Here is a 10,904-nt window from a genome sequence, read left to right as displayed (position 1 = left end):
GGCATTTGGCTCCAAAGATGGGGTTCGATGGTAGACTTCTGAGTCTGATGAACTGTGCTAGCTGAGTGATAGTGATAGGGATAGAGAAAGTGAGAACATGAGAGGTAAGAATCTTAAGGGAGGGAGGAACCTTAAAAGTGAGTCTAATCCCCCCCCCCCATTTTACAGATGAAGAAACTGAGACCCTTATATTATGAAGGGTTTTGTCTGAGGACACATTGATAGGAAGCAGCAGAGCTACACACTGAACCAAGGTCCTTTAAACCTCTCCTAGTATTTTACCTGATCTGTTGATGTTTTCAGACCCCAACCCCAGACTCTTGAATAGAAATTTCCACTCCCTTGTGATTCATTCTCAAGTCATGATCTTAAAGTGGAATTGTAAATTGTATCTGACTTGCAATTGGGTTCTTCCATTCTTACTTCCTTCCACCTTAACTTAGTTCATATTCTTGTTTTCTACCCCAATGATTTCAGAATGTGTGGTCAATAGGATATACTGGCAATAGTTCCGGGTTTGGAACCCCGTGACCTGGTGTGAACATCAATTTGTTGGCTTCCTAGAATGCTGATCTTAGAGTCAGGAAGACCTGAGTTGGAATCACACCTCTGACACTTATTAACTCTGCCATCATTTAATCTGTCTGAACTTCTTTATCTCTTACATAAAGATAATGAGCACTTCCCACACAGTCCATGTTCTGAGGATCTAGTCAGATAATGTAGGTAAATAGCCCTAAAAGGCTTTTATAAGGGTTAGTTATTATGATTATTATTATCATCACTACCATCATCTTTATAAAATCTCATCTTTTTCTTTTTTTCTTTTGGTTTTTGCAAGGTAATAGGGTTAAATGATTTGCCCAAGGTCACACAGTTAGGTAATTATTAAGTATCTGAAGTCAAATTTGAACTCAGAGCCTCTTGACTTCAGGGTCAGTACTCTATCCACTGAATCACCTAACTACCCCTCAGCTTTTTCAATGAAATTCAAATGAAAGTGGTCCTGGAACAAATTGCTATCCTGATGTTATTCTGATATGTCTAATGTGTGCAGGTAGATAAAATAAATGTTTTTTGCTATTGAATTAAAGTATAGAGATAAAAGGTTATCTTCTTTCTGAAGACTCACTGAAAGCTTCATGGAAACAGGCAGGAAGACAAGATCGATGTGCCCTTCCTCCTGGGCCCTTAGAAACTGGATCCCCTTGACTGAGTCTCTATATTTTGAAAGCTTTTCAGTTCATGTACTTTGGAAATTGAATTTTTGGCATCTGTTAAAAAAAAGAACCATCAGTTTAAAATTTGGGGGCATCAAAGTTTTGTCAGGAGATTGGGGGTTTTATTTCTATCTGTGATAGTGATCTGGTTCCCAAACAATTTGTTGGTTGAGCTCTGAGATGTTTTGAGTCTTTTATCTGTAATATAGAGGTTCAATGACTATTAGTTTGTGAAGGATAGTGAAGTTCTGATTTATAATTATAGCCTCTAGGTCATGTCTTTTTTTAAATAAAGGTATTTATTTATTTTTAAACTACTTGTGAAGATAATATTCAACTATCATTTTTTATTGTTGTTTTGATTGTCACATTTTTAGGTCATGTCTTTATGGGAAGCGAGAGGAAGAGAACAAGGATTTATTAAGTACCCACTATATGCCAGCCATCATGCTAAGCCCTTTAGAAATATTTGACCATCATAACAACTTTGGGAGATAGGTGCTATTATTATCTTCATTTTGCAATTGAGGAAAAGAGGCAGACGGTGGTTAGATGATTTGCACAAGGTCACTCAACTAGTATTTGACAAGAATTCAGTAGGTACCACATTTTTGAATTCCCAGCCAAAGTACTTTCTCCTTCACATGGACATTTATTGAACACTTTTCACAACTCTCATGAAATTATTATGTCCTCCTTACTCTTCTAATTCCTGGCATCTCTGAATTTTCTTTGAACCAGCAAGAAATAGCTAAGATTAAGAACATTAGCCAAAGCAGAGAGAAGTAGTCAGGTATTGTGATAAGAAGTTCAGATAAGAAATCAGATAAGAAATTCGGAATCCAAATATATCAGATAGAGTCAATGAAGACCCAGGGTAGGCAACAAGGGATTAAAGAACTGAAGATCAAAGTAGAGGAAGGGTCTGGGCAATTTATAATTAGGGTGGAAAAATGACTCCAGAGGACAACTCTCAGTAATTAACTGTCCAGACCAGGATAGTGACATAAAATAAAAACTAGTCAAACCCAGGTCCTTCTACACTCCCTCAGGAACAATGGAAGACAGTAGCAAACAAAATAGAGCATGTAATATAGCATATAAACAAAGAAAAGGATTGCTGCTGCAATCCCCTACACATACAAAAAAGATCAAACAACGGTCCATTGGAAGTTCTAGATTAGAGCCAATGTCAGGGCACTGCTATCCTCCTCCATAGTCCCATCTATGGAAAGGAAAAGGCATAGGTAACATGGTCTTCACCTTGGGGTCCCTGGTCAGGAGAGATCAACTCCTGACTTCTCCAAGTCCTAGGATTTTATCGTAATAGTGGATATTATGAAAAATAGAATGGAGAATTCAAAAATGAAATGATATAACAAAACATATTACAACATATTACATATAAAAATAATAATACTATCTAGCACTTCTACAGTATTTTAAAGTTTGAAAATCACTTTACAAATATTGAGATAGGTTCTATTGTTAGTCTCATTTAACAGATGGAGAAACTGAGAATAAGAGAAATTAAGTGAATTTGCCCAGGGACACAGAAGTTAGTAAACTTCTGTGGCTGAATTTAAATTCAGGTCTTCTTAATTGCAAGGGTTCTATCTACTTTACCACCTAGAAGAACCTAATATTAAAAACAACTGACCAAGAAAACAGGATGGAAAGAGAGAATATAATCACTGGACTCCCTGAAAATTATGTAAGACAAAAAAAAATCTGGCTACCATATTTCAAGAAATTGAAAAAGATATTCACCCAGAACCACCCAGAGATTCAAGTGAAAGTAAGACAGAACCCACAGGTGGCCACCTGAAAGTAATGAGAAAAGAAAACTGGAGGCAATGGGAACCTTCTGAGTTCCTTGCTTAGCCTATGAGGGGCAGGCAGCAGAGCCTACCAAGGAGGGCAAGCAAGGAGAAGACCTTGGCAATCACTGCTACCTTACTCCTTCTGTACACCCAGCTCAGCACCAAGGACCCTCTTAATGCATGCTGATGGGTTGATTTAACCCAATAAAAACAAGAAGTGTTCAGTATCACTGCAGGAGACTGTTTGGGGAAGATTATAAACAAGGCTTCGAGGTAAACAGGACAGAGTTGCCAGACTTCAGAGGTCCATCAATCCTGGAGAATCTTTTGACGTCCTCTCTGATAAGGATGCCAGCAAGGGGAAACTCACTGCTTCTCAAGGGAATACATACTATGTTACAATGTTGAGAGAACTAGAGTGGTCAGAAAGTTTTTCCTTATGTTCATTCTAAATCTTTTCTCTGCAACTTGTAGCCACTGTTTCAAGCTCTGCCTTTTTAGGTCAAACAGAAATATTAGCCAATATGTCAATCAAATATTCATCTCATATACTTGTCAGGCATTGAAAATACAAAGACCAAAATGAACCAGACCCAGAGGATTTCTTACAGTCCAACCTGTTCTTCCTAACAGCCCTTCAACTAAGGTAGTTATGGTGTAAGATTATAGGCAAGATAATCCATCTCCCAGCTCTGTACATTTCCTCTGGCTGCCCCACATGCCTGGAATGCTCTCTTTCCTTATCTCTTCCTCCTGGCTTCCTTGGCTTCAGAAAAAATCCCACCTTCTATGAGAAGTCTTTCCTGGTCTCTCTTAATTTTAGTACCTTCCCTCTATTAATTACCTCCAATTTATCTTGAATGTATCTTCTTTAAACATACACCTTTTCATGTTGTCTCCTTCATTTGACTGTGAACCCCTTGAGGACAGAGATTATGTTTTGCCTTTGTATCCTCATGCCTAGCATATAGTAGGAACTTAATAAGTGCTTGTTAACTGATTGACTCTATAGAGTTAGTAGGAACTTAAGTCATTTTACTGATGAGGAAACTGAGGCCTATAGAGGTTAAGTGACTAGACCAAGGTCATGCAGACATTAAATATCAGAGTTAGTGTTTTTAACCCATACTTTCTTTCTTCAAAGTTCTTTCCATTATAATCCTTTGCCTCTTCAGAGAGTTCAACTTTGTAGTATTATATTTTTTTTTTGCAAGGCAAACAGGGTTAAGTGGCTTGCCCAAGGCCACACAGCTAGGTGATTATTAAGTGTCTAAGATCAGATTTGAACCCAGGTACTCCTGACTCCAGGGCCGATACTCTATCCACCTAGCCTCCCCGGATGTTCAACTTTGAACTATGGACAAAAGTAGTTGCAGAGAGACAGGTATTGGCCCAGAGTTTATATGACAGTGGTGTGGGGAGGGATTGTTTGGACTAGGGAGGAATTGCCAAGTTATTCTCCCTTGCAGGCCCCATTTTCCTGTGGATTGGACCACTCCTTCCTAAGTATTCCTCTGTCTTACCCTTTAGGCATGAATCTCTAGTCATTCCCTCAGGAAGGAGGGTTTCCCTTCCAACCCTCAGAGAAGACAATGGGAAGGGGAAGTGGTTGAGGGCCCACTTCTCAAAGCCTCTCCAGTTCATCTCAAGCTCTCCCCTAAGTAGAATTGAAAATCCATTTGTCTAAGATCTGGATCCAAGTTTTCTTACTATTCTAGGATGTTATATAAAATGGATCAATAATTCTCTTTTTTTGTTCATTCTGAGGGTCCATGCCAGAAAATACCCTCAGATCCACAAGCATCTCTTTCCTTTCTCTGTCTCTATCTCTCTATGTCTCTGCTGCTGTCTGTCTCTCTCTCTCATTCCTCTTCACTGACTGCATTTCTTCTCCCTTTGGCATATTTGCGTAATAGACAGTAATGCAATGGTTAACCACATTTATCTTAAGAGAAACCAGCTTTAAAACAATACCAAAACAGAAAGCCAACAAACTCTTAAGAAATATTGAGGAACAGGGTCATGGACGGAGAAAAGAAGGAGGGGGGAAAGAAGAGGAGGGCGGAAGTGAGGAATCACCCACTCTGTTCTAAGCAGGAACAGGTCCAACAGTTCTGTGTCTTTCAAGTGGTTTCTTCACAGTCTGGTCCTTGCCTTAGTGACTCAATGTATGCTCATCATGGTTCCTGGGTTGGCCCTTCTCTTGCTGAACTGATCCCGGTGGAAGCTGTGTCTAGCCCTTCCCCCCACCCCACCATCCTCTCTTATCCTGCTTCACCATGATCCTCCTCCCTCACTCTCCCCTTTTAGGACTAATTAGTCCTGGGGTAGAATCCACTCTCTGGCATAGGGTTAAGGATGGGAACACAAGGAGGGCTTCTGCCTTACCAGCATCCATATATCCTTGGCAATCTTAAGATGTGTTTCATAAGGAAAGGTTTCTTAAGTGTTTTAAGTACCCCCAAAGTGGAACGGGCTGTTTGGGAGTAGTGAGTTTCTCATCATGGAGATCTTCTAGTGCAGGCTGGATGACTGCTTCTCAAGAGTATTTTTAAGAGCATCTCTTCTTAGGTATGGATGGACTAAAGACCCTCTGAGGTCATTTCTATCTCCTTAAAGAGAATTTCTTCTAGTTTTTCATCTCACTTAAAATTACTTTGCTTTACACCTATACACACACCCACACACATATATATATACACCAATATAAATACAGGCATATGCATATATTCTTATAGATGTGTATATATGCATTCAAACACATGTATATATAAACATATGTATATGCATATGAATATAAAATATAAATTTGATTATATGTGAATATAAACATTTGAAGGTAAACATTTTGAGTACAGGGGCCATCTTGCTTCATCTTTGTATCCCCAGCATCTCACACATGATAGATGTTTCATAACTGTTGGTCATTGATCAGATGATTGATCCCATGTGTTATAGCCAGATCTATGATATTATTGCCAGACTCAGTGTATGGGAAGAGCTGGGGCAAGTGTGTTGCCAATGCACTGTGGCCTGCTTTAATACATGGCAGTTTGTAATGGTAATTACACCATTATTATGATTGCAGGGTTGGAATTGCCATCCTCCCTTGAGGGCTGCATTGTTGAGGTCATAGGTCTTCCCCAGTCTTTGCCACAGTGTGATTCTATGGAAAGCAGCAGGGTGAAGGGTGAGCTTTCCTTCCTTGCTCCCTGTATCTCCAGAAGATCAATCAGTCTATGGGACCCACCCCTTAAGGAGGTTCTAGGGATTTGACTCTCTCTATGTATGTCATTCTTGTAGTAGAGAAAGTGTGATGTAATGGTTCTACTTAGAAAAACCTGAGTTCAAATCCGGTCTCTTTCTAGAAATATGATTTTGGAAAAGTCATTTATCCTCCCACTATCCCAGGAAATTCTAAGTTTGGTGAGGGAAAGGCTGGGTGGGAAAACTACAAATTATAGAGAAGGCGCTGACTTATATTGGGAGAGGAAGTTCCTCATAGGAATCTCCCTACTCTGATGAAATCACATATTTGGTAAAAAAAAAATAAAAAATAAAAAAAATTACTTGACTAACAAAATTGTAAGGAACAATTAAGAAAGTGTTTGCAAAATTTTAAGGTCTATATATATATCCTCCATGGGAAAGAAAAAGGGGTCTACCACAGAAGGAACAAGATTACATCTTGTGCAATGAGGTTCTATGCCCTATTTAGTTTATTACAAAGTGTGAAGAGGTTTACCTGATGTAATTGGAATGACAGCTTGTGTTTGGTGGGTCAAAGGTTGTCCATGTCCCTGGTGACCTTTAAAAAGCTAAATAAACTTGCTAACCCTGGACACCCAATCAAAATAGTTGAGGGTAAGAGCAGCTTTTATGGAGCATGATATCAGTGCCCCTACCTAAAGGCAGCAAGGGGGGAAAGGATCTCTTCCCCCCCCCCCCCCAATCAGCTAAGCTATAGAGAGGAGCAGACCTGGGGAGCTGAGCTCAGCAGAAAAACTGTGCCCATTGGGGACTGGCTTTAAGGCTCCATAAGACAAGAATCTCTGTTCTCAACTCTTGGGGATGATGCTGCTTCCTCTCTTTCTGCTCCCAGGGAGATGTAATGTGTCTTCCTAGCTTTGCAGCAAGCTACCGTGATTGAAGGGGGTGAGGAGGGAATCCCCTTCCTCCAAGGTGCTCTCCCCATCCCCAAGAGCTGCCTGCCTCCACTGTGTGTCTAGTGGCTTGCAAGCTTAACTCTTGTAAAGACCACTGGGGATCCAGCCAGTCTCTCTGACCAGCCAATGGCAAGAGATCCTTCCAGTTTTATTGGGAAACCTGTGACCCAATTTGCTTACACTTGTAACTTCTATTTGCTGTCCCTTATTTTCTGTGATCACTTTAATTAGACTGAGCAGGGTAGGGAAGCAGCACATCCCCCCCTTACCCCCCACCGTATACTTGTGAGATACTCTTCTAGTCTCTATTCTTAAATCCATCTGTGTTGAATGAAACCCAGTTTGAAACCCAGATGAAAATCTGAGTTGGAATCCTGCCTCTAACATTGAGTCAATTAAAACAAACACTAAATGATTTACAAATATCATTTTCTTTGAACCTCACAATATCTGTGAAAGGTAGATGCTATTATTCCCATTTTTTGTTGTTGCTGTAGTTCAGTCATTTCAGTTGTGTCCAACTCTCTGTGATTTCCATTTGGGGTTTTCTTGGCAGTGATACTGGAGTAGTTTACCATTTTCCTCTTCAGCTCATTTTATAAATGAGGAAACTGAGGCAGACAGAGTGAAGGGACTTGCTCAGGATCACATAGCTAGTACATGTCTGAGGTCAAATTGGAATTCAGGAAGATTTAAGACTTCCTGCATTCAAGGCTTTTACTCTACCTACTGTGACACCTAGTTGTCCATTTTACAGTTGAGAAAACTGAGGCAGACAAAGGTTAAATCTTTGTAGCTCAGATACAGTTGGAAGAGACCTCAGAGGCCTTCTAATCTAACCCCTTGTTTTACAAAAGAACCTCAGGGAGATTAAAGTACCTTCTCCACTTCACACAGGTAGTCAGTAGAACCAAAAGGAGAAAAGAAACAAGCATTTATTTAGTCCTGGGCACTTTACAAATATTAGTTTACTTGATCCTCAAAACACGACTGGGATGTAAATGCTACAATCATCTCCATTTTACAGATGAAGAAACTGAGGCAAACAGAGGTTAAGTGACTCACCCAGGCTTGTAGTCTGAGGTCAGATTTGAATTCAGGTCTTCCTGACTCCAGGTACAATTCTAAATAACATGCCATCAGATGTCTTAATGGCAGATCTGGAATTCAAACCCAGGGCCTCTAGCTCCAAAACCAGAGTTTTCTCCACTCCCTACACCCCCTATCCACTGTCAAAGTTGACTTTGGAGACTAATGAAATGACTAGACTGGAGTGGAGCTCCTACTTTTATGAAAACAAAATCCCCTTTGCTCTAAGGCAAACATTGTTCTTAAACTGTTTTTGCCCTGGGCCCCTTTGGCAGTCAGAATGAATGCAACCGATGGATCCCTTTTTAGAGTAAAGTTATTAAATGCAAAAAATAAAATTCATAGGATTACAAAACAGAGATGAGTGAAAAAAAAAGTGTAACTTCATCCTAAAGAGGTTCATAGACTTATTGAAATCTTGTAGTTAAAAAAAAAAGAAAAGAAATCTTGTGGTAGTAGTTCTAAGGTGACTCACTAGATTAGGCATTTAGAGATTGTCATAGTGCCAAGATACTGGCCTTGGAGTTGGGTAGACCCAAGTTCAAAACCTACCACAGACATTTACTTGCTTGTGATTTTTCAGCACATTGTCTTTCTTCTCTAAGCCTTATGATGCAGTCTCATTGGCCTTGAAGGACCCTTCCTGTTATAAATCTGGGGTTTTGAGTCCTGTGACCCAGAAGTCTGTGTGGAAGGAAAGTCAATCAGGTTGAATTGCAGTTGGGTTCTGGGGCTCCTGTCAAGTTTATGGGGACTGCAGAAACAGCAGAACACTTTCTGACTGGTTTGAAGGAGGGGCATCACCACCAAAGGAGCAGGTGCTGCTGAGTTGCCATGGGGATGCCCTTTTGGAAGCAAGAATTTATTTTAGGTTCATTATTCACTGTGTGACCAGAGCCAAGTTCCTGCCCCTTCTGCTCCTCATTGACTCTTAGCTGTAAATGTCCTTTAGAGAGCATCAGGTCTAAATCTCATTTTACAAAATGACAAAAGCTGAGACCCAAGAGATTTGTCCAAGTTGCAAAGAGAAGATTAAAGACTGAGTCCAGATTCCAGATCCAGTGCCTCCTCAGTTTCCCATCTGACAAATGAGGGAATTGTATGAGATCTGGGGCTTTTAACTTTTCTTGTGTCCCAGACTTCTTTGGCAGTCTGGTGAAACCTATGGTCCCCTTCTCAGAATAATGCTTTTAAATGCATAAAATAAAATATAGAAGAATACAAAAGAAACTAATTATGCTTAATTGTAGTTATCAAAATATTTTTAAAACATGGTCAAGATCTTAGTTTAGGAACCCCTCCACTAGATAATTTTAATTTCCCATTCACCTGATATTTAATGACTGTGATAACCCCCACTTGAAAGCTACTACTGAATAGAATGACACTTGTATTCTTTTCAGGGAATTCCCAATGAGCAGCTCGGGTAATGGTGACAGCAGAAGGAGGGTCTTGCCCATGACCCTGGTCATATAGTCCAAAGTATTTCCTAGATTTTCTGGGACAATCCCAGTTTTAATAGCAACAACAAAAAAGGACCCAAACCTTTCTACAAGAAAGATCCTTTATCAGACCCATTATGGCAATTTGAGCACTGGAATTTGGTAGTGAAAAGATGATTCAAGTGGGGTTGGAATTAGGAAGACCTGGGTTTTAGTCCTAAATCACTCACTTCTCTACTTGGTTATGGGTAAACCACTTCCCCCCTCTGGCCCTTACCAGGTTGTGGGTAACAATGGATTACCTCCCTGGGTCCTTCTGGCTTTGACTTTCCGTGATTCTGTCACCACATTCTTGAGTCTTGTCAGTCAAGTCAGTTCTCTGATTCACCTGAGTCCTTATTCCATATGTAACTGAATATGAGGCACCAAGGAGGGAAATGGGAAGGAAAAAAATAATATGGTTCCTACCCACTAAGGATGGGATTCCTCATCTTTATATATCATGGGTCCCTTTGTCATATCGAGGAGTATGTAAAATCCTGAGAATTATGTTTTTAAATAATTGAAGTAAATGGTCAATTTCAGTTAAAGAATAGTAAAAATAATGATGCATTTTTTCTTCCTCCAAGTTCAAAGAGCCCCTGAAATATAACTATAGCAAGTAGCCCATGAGCCCCAAATTAAGAACCCATGCTCTAAAGACTTGGAATCTGAATGCAGGGAAAAGATTTAAACACCCCCCAGACACTTGTCTAATATTGTTGGGGGTATTTAATGAAGCCAAGAAAAAAATTAAAAATAAATGAAATCCAGGTCTTCTATCCCAAGGACAACAGTTCCAAGTCACTGGGCTCAGATTTTGGAGGGATCTGAGATGACTCTTTAATAACCCACAGCAGAAATAATAATAATAATATTTTTACAGATTAATTTGCTATAATTAATTAATATACCATCTATTTATAAGATATTCACATATTATAATGAACAAATTATTATGAAAAATGAATATATTAGATATTCCTATATGTACATATTTTTATACAATACTTTTATATAATAATGTATTTTATTTAGCTACAAGAAGCAGTTATTTTATCTATACATATTATAATTTGTTGTTCAGTCATTTCAGCCAAATCTGACTCTTTGTGACTCCATTTG

Source organism: Macrotis lagotis, chromosome 1 (assembly GCF_037893015.1).
Source record: "Macrotis lagotis isolate mMagLag1 chromosome 1, bilby.v1.9.chrom.fasta, whole genome shotgun sequence".
Lineage (NCBI taxonomy): Eukaryota > Metazoa > Chordata > Mammalia > Peramelemorphia > Peramelidae > Macrotis > Macrotis lagotis.
This window is presented reverse-complemented; position numbering follows the sequence as displayed.